Source organism: Diabrotica undecimpunctata, chromosome 7 (genome assembly GCF_040954645.1).
Source record: "Diabrotica undecimpunctata isolate CICGRU chromosome 7, icDiaUnde3, whole genome shotgun sequence".
Taxonomy (NCBI): domain Eukaryota; kingdom Metazoa; phylum Arthropoda; class Insecta; order Coleoptera; family Chrysomelidae; genus Diabrotica; species Diabrotica undecimpunctata.
Window position 1 is genome coordinate 97,869,643 of NC_092809.1, and position 20,514 is coordinate 97,890,156.

Sequence of the window (20,514 nt, forward strand, 5' to 3'; positions counted from 1 at the left end):
AAATTTACCAATAACACGAATATTATCTGACAAAACGTCAGATAATATTCGTGGTTGATATTGCGGAGAGGCCCAAGTATACAACTAACAGGGAGGAACTCTTTTCAGTGGCCAACCCTGGATATAGTACTAAACTGTATAGTTTTTTGTATCTATTTTTATTTTTCTATTTTGTAAAAGCTTACTAGTTTTAGATCTTCCATGTTTTATTATAAATTTAAATAATTTAAAGCCTATAAGATATTTTTGCTGAAACACAAAGCTACAAACCCAATCAGTACAAACAGCGGTATACAAATGTTTTAACAAGAAATGACACGCTCAAATCTTTTCGAGTACATCTTCTCTTTTTCGCTTTTTGAGTAAATAAAGTTCGGCTCTGCACGCATCCTGTCTTTTCAAACAGAAATGTTAGCTGAATGGCTATTTAAATATTAGTTGCGAAATCTAACAACACGTCCGTGTATATACACTCCCGATTTCGATGCATAAGAAGAATTTTAGTGAGTATTTGAGTTTATTTTAAGATTTCGACAGGAAAATAAATTTATAAAATACTAGGCGTAACCGGATATTAGAAGTCAGTTATTATTATATACATACTAGACTTCATCTATATTTGTGATATAAAGAACAAATTTGCCTTTTTGGATCTTAGATAACAAGATATTAAAAAAAAATGGGAACAGCGAAACATAACTGCTTTCCCCTTTTTTTGATGTGTTTAGTGTGTGTTATTGTTCTTTTGTTTTTAAAAATAAAAAAAATATTTTATTATACACAATAGTCACTACCCTTGCTTCTATGTCCAGTAATTTAGTTCCTCCAACAGAATGCCTCGACAAAGTCGGGTAAATAGGGTGCTAACTTTAAACCTATCTCCTTGTACCATTATTATTTAACACTTTAACTGCCATGTACGTACAAAGTCGACTTTTATTCAGCGCCATTTGTACCACCAGTTGACACATGACGTTCCACTTTCAAAACCATGTATGTGAGATGGCCATATTTAGCACTGATAGTCATGAGCTATTTAAAATATTCATTATCATTTTTGAAATTATTGCGCCGAAAAAATTTTGTCACTTAAACGGGTAACACGGGCCCATCGGACCCTATTTGTATTTATATCTAAAGTCTAAATCTTGTTACAGAAGTTAATCTGGCAGTCAGGTAATGTTTTGTGGATTATCTAAACGAATTTTATAATTCCGGAAATCCAATAATAAAGTCTAAACGTGTAAGAAACAAGGTAAACATGTGAACATCAAAGAGATGCTTACAATGTTATATCTATTTTTATTGAATTTTTAAAACTGATAATCATTGTTGGAATGCAATAATATTGTTAGGTAAGTACCAATACATATTTTGAAATAAATAATGCATCTGCTATCAGTCGTTTGAACAGTCATTTGCTATCGATGTTAGAGTCGACAACTAAGCTCCTAAAATTATATTGAATTACAGTGAAAGTAGATAGTGCGAGTAAAATGTCCCGAAAACCATTATCAGCTGCGGAACTGCAAGATATTGCTAATGATTTATGGGATTCCGATGATGAGGAATCTCCTGAAGTAGGTGGCATTGAAAGTGACTCTGAAATTGAAGATCATCTTTCGGAAGCAAGTGAAGAGGATGATCAGCAAGTAGTATTGAGTGATAATGAAGAAGAATGTGTAGCTACAAGTTTCCAGATTTCAGAGAGTTTAATTTTTGAAACTAAGGATGGAGTTAACTGAAAGAGTCAACCACAGGACGTATGCGATCCTGCGATATAATAAAAAGCAAAGTGCACAAAGTAATGTTAGCCCCTGGTCAAAGTGTAGATGATCCTGTTGATTTCTTTTTTTTGTTTGTGGACGAAACAATTTTGAGCGAAATAGTGAAGTATACAAATAAAGAAGCCGAAAAAGGGATGTGGATAGAGAAATGAAAATATTGCGAATCTACAGAGCTATAAGCCTTTATTGGCCTACTACTAACTGCAGAGCATCTGAGTGCCAACATCCATAATGTAGATATATTTTGGAGTAAGTTTTATGGACCTCCTATATTTAAAGCTACCATGGGGTTACCACGATTCAAAAATTTGATAAGATTAGCAGCAATACGCGATGTGTAGAATCAAGTTAACCAAAACTTCATAAATACGATTTACCAAGAAAAAACATAACGGTAGATGAGCAACTTGTTCCGTGTCGAGGTAGGTGTCCTTTCAAGCAGTATATGCCTTCAAAGCCAGATAAGTATGGCATAAAAATATGATGGACCTGTGACTCGGAAACATTACCCTTTAGGTGGAATATCATATACAGGAAAAACGGAAATACAGTAGCCAAATGTCTTGCATCTCAAGTTGTAAAGCAACTCTTTGAGCCTTATTATAATCCAAGAGGAATGTGACTTGCGATAACTATTTCACTGATCTTGCTCTTGCATATGAATTACTGGCAAATTCACTAACTCTTGTGGGTACAGTGAAAAAAATAAGACATTTGTTCCTCGGGAATTTCTACCAAACAAGAACTGTTTAGAGAAATCTTCAATTTTTAGATTCACTCCAAAAGCATTTCCTATTTCTTACGTTCCGAAAAAACCAAGAAGTGTCGTAGTCCTGTCTACCATGCATCACAATTCTTACTGTGCAGATGATGTTGACAAAAAACCAGATATGATACTCTATTATAATAGTACAAAATGTGGTGTCGATTAGCTAGACCAAATGGTACATAAATATATGTGCAAAAGATGAACTAACCGTTGGTCTGTCTTTTGCATGTTTTATGAATATTTTAGATGTGGCTGGGATAATCTCATTTATTACTTGAACAAATTTATGTCCAAAATGGAACGAAAACAAAAATGAAAAGCGAAGATTGTTTTTTACAACGACAGCAGAATAAATGGTGTGGCCTCAAATTTTGAGAAAAAAAATCAAGGGAACTACAATGGGAAACAAAACAGTGTATTGGAAAATGCTTACAGTAAGTTGAACCACACAACAAAAAGCAAAAACTAGAAAAACCTCTAGTTTTAACAAGGAAAAGGTGTCTAACCAAAAAGGACAGGAAAAAACAACAAAATTGTGAAATGTGTGTAACGATCACTGTATAATTAAAAAAGTTTGTAAGTATTGCAATAAAGAAAAATAAATGACTAATCTATGGTTTTTTATTTTTATTGTTTTTTTTTTTAATCTAATACTTAATAATAATTTAATTTGTCATAGCAATTTACTATTCTAGTTGGGAATAAGCTAATCTTGTGGCTTAGTCCCAACTAAACTAGTAAATTGATATGACAAAGTATTAATTTGTAAAAGTAAAATTACAACAACACAATTGCAACAACACCGTAATCTTTTTCCAGGGTAAAAGTTTTCTTGCATTTCATTATTTGTGCAAATCCTTCAGGTAGATCGCAGCCTCGAGGTAGACCGCATACTATAGTAGCACCTTTTTGTTAATCTAGACAATTTAAATTTAACTTTAATAAAATATCAAAAAAGAATATTAGAAGTATATGAGTAAATACACATATGTCCAAAAGTTTGGAATATTGGAATATTTCATCTTTTTATTGATTTTTATATATAAAATCTTCTGAATAGTTAAACATCATTTTGTTTCAATTATCAACAATACTAAATAAATCTCAAAACCGGATAAACGATATGCGAAAAAAATATTTATTTTCTTGGAGTGAAAAACTTACAATGTACAACTTACATTTAAAAATAAATTAGTATAGAAAAAAATAATTTTTAATAAAACTAATAATAAGTATTTCCTCCATTGGCCTATATGCAAGCCTGTAGGCGATTTGGCATGCTGCCGATTAACTGGTCGAGCTGGGCTTGCGGAATTCTCTCCAATTCTTCACGAGCAGCATCTTTAAGTTCTGAAAGTGTAATAGGGAGATTGTTTCGCTTCTTGATGCGTGTTTTGAGAATGACCCAAGCATGTTCAATAATGTTCATGTCGGGGGAATTCGAGGGTCACTGTAATGTAGATATTCCTTCTTCTTCAAGACAATTTTGTACTGCTGATGTTCGATGAGGAGGTGCGTTGTCATGCATAAACACAAATTCATCACCTACTGCCCCTCGGAATAGACGTACGACAGGATTTGAAACTTCCTTGATGTATACAGAACCAGTGATTCTTCTCTCCAGAACCAGCAGTGACGTCCGTGTACCACTCATAATACCACCCTAACCATAATACTGCCATCTTCAAATGGGACACGCGGTTTAGCTGTTTCTAGTGGGGCTTGTCGTCCTGGGGCCCTCCAAACCAGTGTTCTTCGCGAATCATATTCGCGAGATACCAAGTCAATTTTTGACTCATCAGAGAACATTACGTTATTCCAGTTAGGATCATGATGCGCCATTTCTCTAGCCCATTGCAACCTTACTATTTTGTGTTGGTAGGTTAGTTTAGGAACACGTAGCGGTCTTCTACGATACAAATTTACCGCATTTAGTCTGCGTGTTATTGTTTGCCGTGAAATATTCAGTCCTTGAAGCCTAGAAATTTCTCTGGATGTACCACTTGTAGATTCCAGACGATTTCTACGAGCTATAAATGTTATTTGCCGGTCTTGTGCTGCTGTTGTACATCGATTTCTACCACTTCTGAGATGATACTTGACTTTATTTGTATCTTGCAATTTTTTTTTTAATTTTCGATACAACACGAGTAACATCAGCAATATTCACGATATAACTTTGACTAAAGTTCTGTTGTAACAAAGCAATTACTCTGGATCTGTCAAAATGAGATATCACGTTTTTAGACATTTTTAAACGGCTCAATTCAAATTTAAACGAAGACTGAAATAATGTGTAAATACGCTAATCAGTTGAATGTGACCAAAATCATACAAAAACGATTCAAATTTTTTATCAATTTCATTTAAAAACCCTATAGAATGAATATCAACAACAGTTTTAAAACCCCCATAGGCGTAGATATATTATTTGTACGTATTCCAAACTTTTGGACATGTGTGTATGAATAGTACATTCAAAAACAGTGGTGGGCCTAACGGGCCTGAGTTTCCCGGTTACGCAAGTAAAATTTGTTGCCCGGAAAAGGTAACCCTAAAGAGATGTGTTTGTTGGCCTTGTGTAGAACGTGAACTTATTATTAATGGTTCAGAAAAATTTTCATTTTGTAAAAAAAATATGACGCAGAATATTAATGTTTGTAAATAATTCGTTTATTTCTTCGATAACGTATAAATTTACATATAATATCGGTAATACCTAATTGTAGAAAACTAAATCTCCAAAATACAAAAGTTCAGTTTACGCTATTAAGCCTCTACTGCATGAATTATTGCAAACATGACATAAAAAATATTTTTATATATTGTGATTTTTATTAAGGCATATAAAAGGCATTAGTACATTTAAAATAACTGTTTAGTCCTACATATAGAAGTTTTTTTGTAAACTGATATATGGTTTCATATGCAATAACTACAAACTGTAAGATTTTTTAAAAAATCCATATGTGGTTTCGCATGCATTATACGAACATATTCTAATAAAATGTGGACACACAAAAATACATTAGTTATGAAATTGTGATAGAAAATTCTTTTTTTTATTATAACATAAAAATACTTTACACTTTATACATTTTGTGTAAGTTTTTTTCTACATATTTGACACTATTGGCGATATTTTTGCGATTCTGGCATGTGGCCAATATTGTCCGTACGCACAGAATTTAACGATATCTCTTGATGTCTTGCAGGAGTTTTTCTTGTTTTGTTTATTGGTGTTGAGGTTGTGCCATTGGTTAATACAGGTGCAGTTCCTTGACAACTAGACGTTGGATTTCCTTGATGACTAGACGTTGTAGTCCCATTTTGTCCTACTGGACCACCTCTCTTTCTTGGTAGTGACTTCCCAGATTTACATAAATGTTCAGAAACGGCTTGATTAAAGTCAAATAATGACATATAGCAATTTTGTTCATTTTTGCTACGCCAGAGTATCCATGTGCACAACACGTAGATCCAACATATGAAAAAAAAATTGTTTATACCATTTTCTTGATCCTAGATGCATTCTGTAAACCCCCAGCGTCGAGTCTAATAAGTCCACTCCGCCCATCTGCTGATTATAAACTTCAACAGCTTGAGGGCATGGAATCTCTTTGTACGTTTTTTCTTTTCGGAAGTACCTACGTTTTGTGGTTCTAAGTTCACTACCAACGTAAGTTGATAACATATTTACTGGCTTATTATCGAATCAAGTTATTAGACTTAATGTTAACGTCTTCAACAAGGGCAACTTTTTCTACAATGAAACCACGTTCCTTTTTCTTCAGTTCTTTTTCGGATGGGATTCCTGAATTTGGAACACGGTTTAATCGAACCGTACCTAAAGGCAGCAATCCATTTTTTGTAAGATAAATCTGTAATTTTGGACTATTAAACCAGTTATCAAAAAATATTTTATGATTAACGTTCTTCGGTACTTGTCTTTGTCAGTCCAGTGAAAACATTTCCACTGACTCCTAAATCAGGCACTCCATTTGGAAAAGTATTGCTATGTTCATCGGCAAAAATATCAAAGTCATAAGTAAAACCTGATACACCACTAAGTACTTGATTTTTGTAGCCCCACTTGTGAGTTTTACCGGATTATATTGTTTGAGGTGGTGCTAGCATTTCGTAGGGATAATTTGTTTGTCAACAGCTAGATGTTCCTCCTTGGGAACCAGTAAAAGGCGTTATTTAATCATGTCTAATAGAGGTCGAATTTTGAACAGTTTATCATGGCCTGGATTACCAACAGAAACAAAGTTACTATTATCACTAAAATGAAGGTGTTTCTTTATATTCCTTAATCTATTGCAAGTCATAAATCCAAATACTTGTGGTTGACTTACAGTTTCATTCCAGTAAAACCTTGATGATAGTAATTTCACCAATGTGAAATATTACTGCTGCCACCTGCACAATATTATTGCTGCACCTGCCAATATTACCGAAAACAATCGTTTTCGGTAATATTCGCAGGTTTGTTTATGTTACCCTGCAGAGCTCTTATGTTTGATTGTTCAACAATCATGGATATTAATTCTTTTGGAAACAAAAACAAGAAAAGCTCTGCAGGAGTTTCTAACTCAAGGATACATTCTGGTAGCTCGACAACGCCTTTAAATGCATAATCACATTTACTAAAATGCTTCAAATGGCCTGATTCTCATAAACATTTTTCAGGTTTCTTTTTTGTTGGCAATTCTATTTATACCACAGCAAATAGGTATATTTTCAACCAATCTGGATCTGAACCTAAATCGTCTTCACTTAGTTCTCCACACCAGCAATATAGTTAACGTCTATAGATGAGCCATAAAACTTCCCAGAATCCATTCTGAGAACAAAAACCAAATGATAATTTTTCTAAAAAGGGTATGACCAAAATAAGATTGAATTTTCGATAAAAAGTATTGCTTCAAATGGAGTCATACGTAAGGTACCGGTCATTCACTACACGTGTAAAAACGAATAAGATTATAACGATCTTTCTCTTGACTGATAGGCAACCAAACATACAGATGCGTAGTATAATGAGTACTAGCTATGATGTAGTCAGAATTTTCGATGGGTGATGGATATTATGCATACTACAACACTTTGAAATTTTGAAACCATAAAAGGTTTCGTATGCGGTAAAGGGTTAAAACATTTGGAAAAGCTAATTCTCAAACATTTAAAATTTCAGAACACACATGAAAACATGATTTTTAGAAACCAATCCATACACGTAAATATATATAACAACCTAGGCTAGCAGAGTTTCGAATGTTTTACGCATAGTTAAACCCATGTTGGTGTGAATTTTTTTCGTAGCAATATTTGCACCTCTTCCCGTTAAGTCTTTTCCCTTTATCCAGTTTTTTGGCAAGTATGTGCACTCCTGCAGAATCAATTATGTTTTGGGGTTACGCTTTCAAAAAGTTGCATGACAAATTTTTCTTTGAATGCCGCTACTGACAATTTTCCCTTTTATTTTGTTTTACAAGAGTAATACATTTACCACAGATGTATATGTAATAAATTCGAAAGCTAATTTTCTATACCTACCATTTAATTTTCTTTTCTTAGAGAATTTAAATAGGCTGCTACTTGATCTGAAGAATCATCAAATGACTTAGCTTTATTTTAGTAAACTATTAACGACAGTTTGAGCATAGGACCCTCCCAATAACGTACTTCTTTTAATTCATCTATGTTTTGTATTTAATTCATCTATTCACTTCATAAAAACAAATATATTTTGGTTTTCCTTTTCAACAATTTCTCATCTCCTGAGTTTTGTGTTCACCGTAGACTTTCAGGTGTCGTCCGTTCTTAAGAATCATACCAATCAGATTAGTTGTTGCTCTATTCTGCAAGTTTTTCGCAATAGACACTGAGGTGTACTAGTTATCTGCAAATAGGGTTCTGCACTATTAAGTAACGGTTGTAACATTCTCATAACGATAGATTCCGTAACAGGTCGTCCATTTGTGTTCTTACCACAATATATCATTAGGTTGTAGGTAAATTCTCCATATAGACACAGTTTATAAACTTTCAGTCCGAACTTTGTCGCTTTTCTTTTATATAGTGGCCAAAACACAAGTGACCAGTCTACGATTATTCTGATTTTTCAGTTTATTCTTGCAATATTCCATAACCTTATTAAAAACCGGGTTTTATCGGCTAAAAATAAAGCAAGCCTCGTCTATAGTGTCATAAAATTTTAGAGTGCCATCCTAACAGTCAAATTTTCTGTTTAAGAACAGTCAGTTTACAAAATGTTCGCTACCGTGAATACCTAAATTTTAATTTAGTAATTAAGTTTTTATTTTTTAATATGGTAAGTTGAAGTACTAAAAGAAAGGCTTTGCATATTAAAGATTAATTGCGTGTTACAAGAGAATTTGAAAGTGGTCGAAAAATTACTGATGTATGTCGGCAATTTGGACTTGTTAATTCGACTGTCGGCTCAATCCTAAAAAACAAAAACAACATTTTAAAAGCCTTTAATAAGGAGGAAGAAAATATTAAAAAGATTAGGAAGTGCATTCGTGATGATGTAGATTCAGCTCTAGTCAAATGGTTGAAGCAGTGTCGCGGTTCTGATATTCCTGCGCCCGGCCCACTTTTAAAGGAGAAAGCTACAGTTTGGAAAACTATTTGGTAAAGATTTCACATGCTCTAACGGCTGGCTAGATCGGTTTAAAGCCCGGCACTCCATTTCCTTCGCGAATATTTTTGGAGTGGCAAAATATGTGGACGAGAACGTCACATGTGATTGTTGACAAAACACATGGCCACAACTATGGCAACCATACAAGGATGAAGATATCTTTAATGGCGATGAAACTGGTGTGTTTTACATATTAGCGCCAGAAAAAACTTTAAATTTTAAAAATCAAAAATGTGTCGGTGGAAAGCTTTCAAAACAAAGAGTCACGGCTTTTGTTTGTGTAAACATGACAGGTATAGAGAAAAAAAGCTTTTGGTTATTGGGTACAGTTTTCATCCTAGATGTTTTAAAAACATAAAAACACTGTCTGTAAACTACACAGCCAACAAAAAATCGTGGATGACTTCGGCTATTTTTGAAGAAGAATTGAGAAAGTGGGACAAGAAACTCTCTTCAAAAAAAAAGAAAAATTTTTCTCTTAATTGACAACTGTGCAGACTATCCCAAGCTTAATTTGACCAATATCAACCTAGTTTTCTTACCAGCCAACTGCACGAGTGTCTTGCAGCCTATGGACCAAGGAGTCATAAAAAGTTTAAAATGCCATTATGGGAAACAGCTTTTGAAAAGGGTAATTTTTGTATGGACAATGAAGAATTCGTAAACATTACCATCCTTAATGCAGTTCAGATTTTAGACATTGCGTAAGTTGCGGTTACGTCAGTGTCAATTTGTAAGTGTTTTCGTTAAGCTAAATTGACTGTAGTTTCTCCCAATGTTCAGGATGTTGACGAGGATGACGAAATGTCTTTGTCAGAGTGGATCCAAAATTTAATGTAAACCAGAGAGAGTTTGGAACTGATCTTGACTCCTACATTTCAGTAGACGATCAGGTAGAAATATTTCAAGTTTTAAGTAATAAAGAAATTGTGTAACAAGTGCAAAATGTGGAAATGGATATTGATGAAGATAATGAAGAAGAAGAAGACGGCATTGATTGTCCTACAATCCAAGAAGCAATGAGAGCTGTTGAGACCAAATCCAGGTTTTACCAGTTCAGGGAGACATCCACAACTAGGAAAGAAGCATCTAAGATTATTAAGGACACTATAGAAAACTTTATTTTTCGGAAAGAGTTGAGCAGAAGAAAACAACTGACTTTTTCAACATTAGAGAACTTTTTCATAAAAAATGTAAGTTTTATATACATGTTATGTTTTAGTTTTTAATCTTTTATCCTAAATGTAGCTGTAATAATAAATAATGCTGTAATAAAATTTTGCCTAGTTAAAATTTCTTAGTTTTTTTCTACCTCTATTATAACGTCATTCTGATTTATAGCGTAATTTTTTTACTGGACCTTTCAATGACGCTATAACCAAGTTCCACATATAAAAATTTAAATAATCATCAGATCACACTACTATGGCACGACGTCGCAATTTTCAACCATTAGTTAACGTTTTTTTTTTAGAATAAATCACCAATTTCAGATTTTACTTTGCATACTCTTAAATTTCATCTTGTAAATCAAAATCGAAAGATGTTTACTTAAATAATATATCTTGGCAACGATTTCCAATTTAAAAGTAGAAAATTTATTTTCTATAACATAATAATCAAATAAGATTAGTAAAGATGTGTATTTTACAATTTCTGGATATATTCTAAAGGATATGTATCCACACATATCCTTCCTAACAAAATTTCTAATACAAAAAACAGAGTAAATTTCTTAAGATATAATTACGTTAGCTTCGTGTTCTCTATAAAAAGCATAAAGGGTTATAAATATAGAAGCAAATAGCACCGTGCCCTCTTTCTTATAACCCATTAAACAAATCGGTATCTGAAAATGTGCAGCTCTGAGTTTATTATGTCAAGGAAAAACGGAAGCAGGTACACCCTCCTGCTGGATTCTTTATAGCTACGTTGTGTGCTGTTTATTTGCCAAAGTTCAGAAATAAACCGATTTGTAAGTTATTTATAAACTGGTTTTTAAAAACGTTGCACCAATGATATAAATCGCTAAATCATTCCCGATCAATGACTTAAAATAACTGCAGAATTATTAGACTAAAAGTCCATGGGATATTTTAGGAGGTCATTTGACCCAACATTAATTACATGTAAATTAAGATTACAATATGCAATAATATTAACTTTAGAAGGTATGCCGCCAATTCTTATCGGTAATCAAAGCATGGGGTTTAAGTTAAGGAATTTTCCAATAAAATCCTTTATAAAAAGGTATATAAAAAACCCCGTCGGGCTATGTTAAAAAGACAAAACGTTTTCGGAATAAGTATTCCATCATTAGTGTCAATATATTACATGAATGTAGCCACTAAATATGAGGGTAAAAAAAGGGGTTTTTACCCTCATATTTAGTGGCTACATTCATGTAATATATTGACACTGATGATGGAATACTTATTCCGAAAACGTTTTGTCTTTTTAACATAGCCCGACGGGGTTTTTTATATACCTTTTTATAAAGGATTTTATTGGAAAAATTTTTATTATATGGTATACAGCCAACTACAGGAACTTAGTTTCCTTGTGGATTTTAAGTTAAGGGTTGCGCCTTAGAGATTTCACCCCTGCTCCAGCCAAATGTACTGCATTGCAAAAAAATAATCTATATACCGATCTTAATCTTTGTGTATAAATGTCGTGTTAAATTGTCGAAAATGTGGAAAAAGTTTTCCAAATAAAAAAAATGTTTTCCAAATATGTTTGGTATATTTTAGATAATTTTTCTTATATGATTTCAATAATTAACTTTATTGGGATGTTAGTAAACAATGACACTACATCTGATGAAAATAAAACAATTTACATCCTTATCAAGAAAATACTAACATTCTTATTTTGACAGCACATATTTTTGTTTTTGTGATAAATTCATTCAGCTATATTCAGATAGTGCTAACAATATTTAATTCACTTCATCAAAATATTCAATTCACTGTCGAGTATGAAAATAAGAAATAGTACCTATATCTTCTTTAGATACCTAAGTCATAAGAACAAATCACAACATAATCATATTATATTAGTATCTAATAATACTGCATCCGGCAGATTTATGAATTATTATTCTAACATCCTATAAATCAAAAATTCAACACAATTACATCTATGAAAAATCCGGTAATGATAATCTGTGATCGGAGTCTCCTAGATGTCAATTTAAAGAAACTTTTAGAGAAGAAGAAACACTCACTTTTATAATAGAGCTTTAATAAATAATCCACAACCAGTTTCATACAAAAAAATACCTACCTTACATATAAAATTAAACAGACCAAATGGTCCCACTTTTCAAAACATTTCCAAACCTTAAATTAATTAAATACACTTCTTAATTTAAGGTTATTTTTAAAAATAAAAGTTAAAAGTCTAAACTCACTAATGAGTAACATAGACCGAATAAATTGCAGTCAATGTCCTAGTTTTTATATTGGTCAAAGTCAACAGTGGCTTAAACAACGTGTCACTCAACACAAAAGTGACTGTAACATAAGAAAAAACTCTTGAGTCTTAGTGGACCATCACTTGAAGACAGGACACTTATAAAGACTGACACCAACCATTTAAGTAATATCTAATGCAACATACTAAACAATATATAAAATATGTGATATGATAGATCAACCAAACTCACTTAATAAGCTTCTAGTAACTCTACCTATAATTTTATTCCATTTCTAAATATCAGTATTACAATAACTGACTATGTACTATCAATTACATTTTATAGATCAATTTAACATGTTCCTGATTCTTTCTTATTCCTCTACTATTAATTGCATCTTTCCACCTTATAATATTAATAATACTGTCCTAATAATTGTTTACTTTAACTTATTCACAAAAAATTGTCCAATATAAGAATTCACTCTATAAAATATTAGGTATTGCGGTTACCATAACTCCTAAATAAAATCAAGCAAATGTCATTTAGATATGTTAACAAAATTTAATTTTTTACTCTTTTAGTTGTAATTATGAAAATTCTCACCTTGTTTCAATTCGTCAAACTTTCCGTGTATAAATTGGTATCAATAAACTGTTATAAAGTTATTTCGGTATGCCCTACGTCTTCAGACAGTCGGGAAGATATAAACTCAAACACGGAAAGTCAGCGAATGTGTCCTGCTATTTCCACTATTCTAGTGTAATGCTGCAAGAGCGCCACTATTTTGGTTGCCTTAAACGAAAACGACTATCGTTTTTTGTATTTTTGAGCTGTACGAAATATGTAAGAGATTTACAAATTTCAGCAAGAGCTTTGCTACAGCTTTGATGCATTGAGACGCCGAATATATAAAAATAAACGGCGAAAGCAACACAATTCTTCAAACTTTCCGTATATGAATTGGTATCAATAGACCGTTATAATGTTATTTCTGTAGAATAGTGGAAATAGCAGGATACATTCGCTAGTTTTCCGTGTTTGTGTTTGTATCTACCCGACTGTCTGAAGACGTAGGTCATACGGAAATAACGTTATTTACAATAACAGTCTATTGATACCAATTCATACACGGAAAGTTTGGCGAATTGTGTTCCTTTCTATAGTTACAATAAATTTTCAAATAATTATGCAATATTTTAAAAAAATGTATTACTATAATATAATTTTTTTTTCAGATTGTCATCAGTACCCGTTTATTGTACAGCCTGTACACCCATAAATTCTGAAAAAGTAATATAGGGTAAGTAATTATGGTCATATAGATCTAATAAGGATATGGTAAAAAGATTCATAGCTACAAAACTTTTGTAGCTATTCCACAAGTTAGAAATAAGCAGGGGACATTCTCTGGCAGTTCTATGTGTAAATTTGTATCAGGTCGAGTCTCTGACGACGCAGGGATGCAGAAATTACGATATAAGATTTTAATGATACTGATTCATACACGGAAGGTTTGACGAATTGTCCTCCAGCGCCATATATTTTACTTTTTAATTCATCAAAGCAATATCAAACTTTTAGGATAGGATATTGGTGAGAAAAAAAAAGTTAGTGTCAAATTTCAAATATTAAATGTCGGGTAACAGAAATTCCAGGTACTTTCACTAACAATCGGAATTTATGATTAATAAATAAAGTTTTAAGCAGTATTACATTATTTAAAACGTTTACCAGATTTACTTAATTTATACAATGTGTTCCAACGAAAATTTGACCCTCCCAGAAACTCAGAAACCAAGAGAGCCTTCAAAATTTAAGACAACATGTCAATGTGTTTTGGGAGGGGAACGAATTTTCATGCAAAATTTATGCCCTTAAATGTTACCCCCTACTGCCCCGCAATTAACCACCCAGTTGATACCGGGCAGTAGGGGGTTACATTTGAGGGCATAAATTTTGCATGAAAATTCGTCCCACTCCCAATACAAAATTCTGAGTTTCTGGGGGTAAAATTTTCCTTGGAACACTCTGTATATAGTGTAGATATACTTGAATATAACTGAAAACACAGTCAACCTTATTAATTTACCGAATAAAAGTAAATAAAAATTAAATTGACTAGCAAACGTGTACAATTTATATATAACCTACAGTTTTAATTAAAATACATGGTATGTGAAATAATTTCTATTTTTAAAAGTAAATTTATTACGACAACAATACAATATTTGCAATACAATTTATGTTAATGTGGTCGTATTTTTACGAAGCAATTGTTTTTTTTAGTAATTGTAACACAGAATTTAAAAGGAAACCGTCTTTTAATAATTAAAATTCTAATGTAAATATGTACATAATCGGAAACGTAAGGGGTCTTTAATTAGGCGGTTTATTTTTTAAAATTTAAATAAATCAAAGTGGGTGTGGAAGTTTTTATTCGTTTCAAACACCTCTCGATATCATTGTGTATGGAATGGTAAAAAGTATATGTGACTTATTTGCAAAGAACTGCGACTTAAGATTATTCACATAACACACCCCACTAGAAAGAGTCTAATGAAGTTAAATCGTACGATCTCAGTTCACATCACCTCTAACTAAGAGATGCTTTTAAGCCAAAGTCCATGCTTTTAAATTGCTCGTGCAGACTGTCCAATATTACATGACCTGTATGGCACGTAGAACCGTACCCTTGAAACCACCTGTCGTTGGTGCCCATATAATCCAATTTAGACCAAAATAAGTTGGTATTCATTAATCTATAGCGTTCGTCGTTGACGGTAATAGATTGGCCAACTTCGCTCTGGACCGCATTATACTACATATTTGTGGAAATGGACATAAATCTTGGACAAAACATTTATTTTACATGCTGTGAAACCGATGCGTGGATCTGTTAAACACATGTCTTTAGAAAAGAACGGTCATTCGTTTTTTATCTGAATAGGACTTTAAAAACCTGCTGTACAGCCCACGTGGTCGGTTTCTTAGCAGTTTTATTATTGAACAACAGAGAAAAAAACATTTATATTCTAATTATCAGTTTATTTCAAATAATATTAAAAATAATCACATTCTGATATATATCAAACGCTATTGGCTTTAAAATTACAGCACAAAAACACACCTAAGAACTAACAGAAAACTTTGTATTTATAAACGCTCTTGACCCATCTCTATATTCCCGAATTACAATATCAATTCTCTGTGGGTTTCAATTTTAGAACATGGTGTTTGTGTTCATGATGTCTAATATATCATACGCTATGTCAAGGACAATAACTTAAATATTATCATTTTGTAGAAAGTATTCCAATAAAACAGATATAAATAGTTTTAATAGCTATTTATTAGCTTGTATTATCATATGGATTTTATTTTAGTTTAATTGGTACATAGTTGTTTTATTATAAATTAGGCGCATGTCAATTATTCTACGGCATTTGAAAATGTAGGACAAATTTTATAACATACTGACGACAATGAGTATACCTAAACAATTGACTCATCTTATTAGCCGATTATATCGAGATAAGCCTGTCTGATGAATGCATTTTGGAAAAGGGAGTATGCCAAGGATGCGTTTTATCTCCCTTATTGTTTAACATCAATACAGAATTCATAATGTTCAATGTTTTAAATGGTTGAAAGGAAGGAGTCAACCTATGCGTTGTCAAGATATATAATTTGCGTTTCACAGAAAACACTATAAAACACTATCCTCTTCTCCAGAATACATCTGTAACTAAAAAACTCAAGGTTGAAGTGACTAGTTTGGACTCATGATTAACTACAACAAAGCCAAAATCATGGTATTACCCGCCAACCATGAACTATCGCGTAATGCGAGGTAGTCTCCTCTATGATATAACTTGGAGCTTTGTTAATAACACGGACACTTACGAACCCGAAATTCGAAGACTCATATATCTTGCAATATCGACAATGATTGAACCAGAGTTGAAACGAAGTCTTGCGAGATCGTTACATTACTATACCAAACAAGAAGAGACTCGTTTGGTATAGTAATTCCTCTATATATCACTGTCAGTGCATACAACTGCACTACTCAACCATTGTCTAAGTACTTGGCCAAAACTCTACAACTTCTCGTCGAAAATGCTTCATCTTTTGTCAACAATTTTTCTTCTTAAGCAATACCCTATCTCACCGCCATTCATTCTAGTAAGTTTCGATATCGTTAAACTCTTTAAAAAACATTCCTATATACGTAATTGAAACATTCTGAAATCCAAATACAGTAACCAGCAAGACCACTTATCTCTTATTAAACATTGTATATCCCACACTTATTTCAGCTTCCAAAATCAATTTTACAGACAAATAAATAGTGCTCCAATGGGCTCCCCACTATATCCAGTAATTGTTAATTGTTAATATCTTTATGGAAGACTTCTCACTATCCACATCAATGCTAAAACCCACATGTTGGCTACGATATGCTGACGATACATTCGTTATTGGGCCCCACGGCAGAGATGCTTTGGTGTCTTTTAAACCCATCTGAGTAATATACGTCCTAGTATCCAGTTTACGATGGAGGTGAAAATTGATTCATCCCTACCGTTCATCGACGTTATCATAAAGAAAAACCGATCCCAAAGGATTGGTCAGTCTGTTTAACGAAAACCCACCCATACCAATCGTTACTGGCATGCCAACTCTCATCATTAATTAATTCAGTCATTAATATCCTTGTCTCTAGATCAATATGCGTTTTCTACGATGTGAGTAAACTCGCTGAGCTCTATAGTTTAAAACAAGCTCTCTTCCAAAACGGTTACCGCGAAATCCATATCAATAGAACATCACCACAGAAATCAATCTCCCACTCAATCTCAACCCAAATACTTAGACCCTCATCACACGAAAGCTTTCTTCTCGACATCAAAAGTGCCAGTGACAAAATCGAAAAAATTCTGAAATTGAGAGAAATAAAGACAACAGTTACCCCCAAACAAAACCTTTCATCCCTTGTCCGATCAAACAAAGACAACATTTCTAACGAACAATACGGAATTTATGAAATTTCTTGTGCAGACCCGAATCTTATATAGGCCACACAAATCGTAGAATCCAAAGTAGGATTTATGAACATTTCGTTTCTGTTTGCAATTCCGATTCAATTTCAGGTCTAGCACCACCACCTTTATACAGGTCACAAAATTTATTTTTAAAACTTCATAACATAGCCCCCATCCGCTTCTATAAACCAATAATTATTCTAGAAGCCATAGAAATTGAAAAAAGGGTAAATTGTCTGAATAAAAGAAATGACAGCATCCGGTTACCTTTGATATGGAGACTTCTTATAAAGAAAATATCGTCTGCTCCACCCTCCAATTAAAATCCTGCCATCAGAAATATTCGCGCCAACCTCCACGCCAATCTATGTGTTAATCCGCACGCCAACCTCCACCCTAACCACGTCAGCATCGACGGTATTTATGAATCGCTGTTCCCATTAGCAGTAATGCATTGATTAGTGATCAGTGTAGTAGTTTCTGGGGGCTCGGGAGACTGAGACCTGGGGAGCCCTGTAGAAGACATCAGAGAGAATGTCGAAAAATGCGCAGTGATAATCGATTCGGTTCAAGCCGAAAGCCCGTTGAGTTTAATATTAATTCTTGTAATAGTATAATAGTATTTATTTTAGCTTTAGGTTCTATATATATATATATATATATATATATATATATATATATATATATATATATATATATATATATATGCGTGTGTCTGTGTATATATATTATTTAAATTACATAAATATGTATGTACCTATTGATTATTCTCCCACACGCTGGAATGTGGTGCTGCCTTGAATATTTCATAAAAATAAAACGCAAACAAAAGATGACTATTCTTATTCATTAATACTACTCGTAAGAGTCGTAAGTTGACCAGAACACGTGTTGGATATTATCTAATTGACCGTTCACTAGCGACTAGCAATTAACGTCAGTTAATTAACTGGTGCAACTGATAAGTCAGTAATTTTTATTGATTCACCTCGTTTGTATAGTGCAGTAGATTTAGTTTCATTTTTTCTCAAACTGTATATAAACATTATGTATAGATGTAGACTTGGTTAATAAACGGAATTATTTCATAATATTGTTGACTAGACTATTTTGCTGAAATTTCTTTCGATCTTGAGTAAAAACAAAAAAAAAAGACTGATTATTCCCCAGATATGAAATTGGAGCGTTTCAGCCGTACGCACTTTTTTCTGTAGGCTTTCGTAAACTACGATTGTCGTAATAGTTCGCGCAATTTCCGGAATGTTTATCCATAAAAAGTTTAGTATATTTACGAATATCTTTCTCTCGTTCACTATCTGTGTCTTTCTCTTTCACTTTTCCTGGTATTTACTCATCCACTTCTGAATATAGGCATATTTTATATTTACAATCTTTTTATATTGCTTCTTGAAATATTTGTCTAAGAACACGGCTGAGAGTTTCCTCTTTTTTATGTCAAGTTAGGCAAGTATTGAAAGTAGGTAGCGTTTTCGTCTATGAAGGCATATTATAGTTATGAGAATGATGGTTGTCAGATCTATGTCTGATAACAAAGGTTTTATATATACATATATATATATATATATATATATATATATATATATATATATATATATATATATATATATATATATATATATATATACATATATATATATATATATATATATATATATATATATATATATTATTTTATTTAGATTTTTAATTGTTTACTTTAAAGGATTTATTAAAAAAAGGCGCTCTATGAATCCAAGGCTACATCGCACTTATTTCTCATGGCTTCAGAAACTGATTGAAGAACAACCAAATCATCTACCATGCCTCTATTAGCCCTAACTCCTGACTGAGCAGCATTTATAATATTATGCTCCTCCAGGTGTCAAAGCTCACGTTTTTTATTATCTCTAATAATTTATGAAGCTCACATGTTAATGAGACTGGTCTGAAAGACTTGAAATAGTATGATAATCAATCAATTTTTTTAATAGGTATAATCATTGATTATTGCCAAGGGCAGGGAATTCTTGCCCTTGTAAGGGAATAGTAAAATTCAAAAAATTTGGATAATGCTGCTTGGTGGGGATTTAAAAAAAATTGACGGAATATTATCAGCACTTCTCGCGGAATTTTTTATAGAAGAGATAGCATGATTTAGTTCTTGTTCGGTAAAAGCGAGGTTAACTGAATTCGACTGATCTAAAGCAAGATGTGTATTATTGATTGGACAGGGAATGAAACTGCTGGCTATCGTTTTGTCATGGAAATGTTGTCCAAGTATGTAAGTTATTTGTTGATCGTCTGTAACAACAATATATTCATGAATTATTGCAGCTATTGAAAAAGATGTATTTACATTTGCCTGATTCTGACCCAGACTGGGATAGAAGGGCAATCTGTAGAAATATCTCAAAATTTGCTCATGATGCTTTTTTGCTCTATTCGTTTTAATTTTGCACGCATATTTTAAAGTAGATGAGATCTACTTTATGATGAAAAGCAACAAGCATATTTTGAAAAGCTTCATGCGGAATCTCTATCTGATTCTGAGCCAGAAGTTGAATCTGACGATGACGATGTTTTCATGACGATGACGATCTTGAATGTTCCACAAAGACTGCCGCATTTCATTGGTAATGATAGAACAACTAAATGGAAGAAACATGTCGAAAACCGTCGAATACGAACTCGCACTGACAATTTAATGAAGGTAAAAATTTCTGGAGTAACTAGGGAAATACGACATATGAAAAGCGCATCAAAGATTTGCAGTTGTTTTTTTTTTACTGAAGAGATTTTGAAAACCATTGTAGACAACA

General features: G+C 32.8%; 1 protein-coding gene across 1 annotated transcript in view; it reads left to right on the forward strand.

The window, feature by feature from the left end:
- LOC140445626 (uncharacterized) overlaps positions 1–20,514 on the forward strand; it is a 98,729-nt gene that overhangs the window by 42,145 nt on the left and 36,070 nt on the right. The window contains exon 2 of the mRNA XM_072537829.1: positions 13,886–13,950. The gene's annotated coding sequence lies outside the window, so the exon portion shown is untranslated. The remainder of the gene's footprint in view (positions 1–13,885; positions 13,951–20,514) is intronic.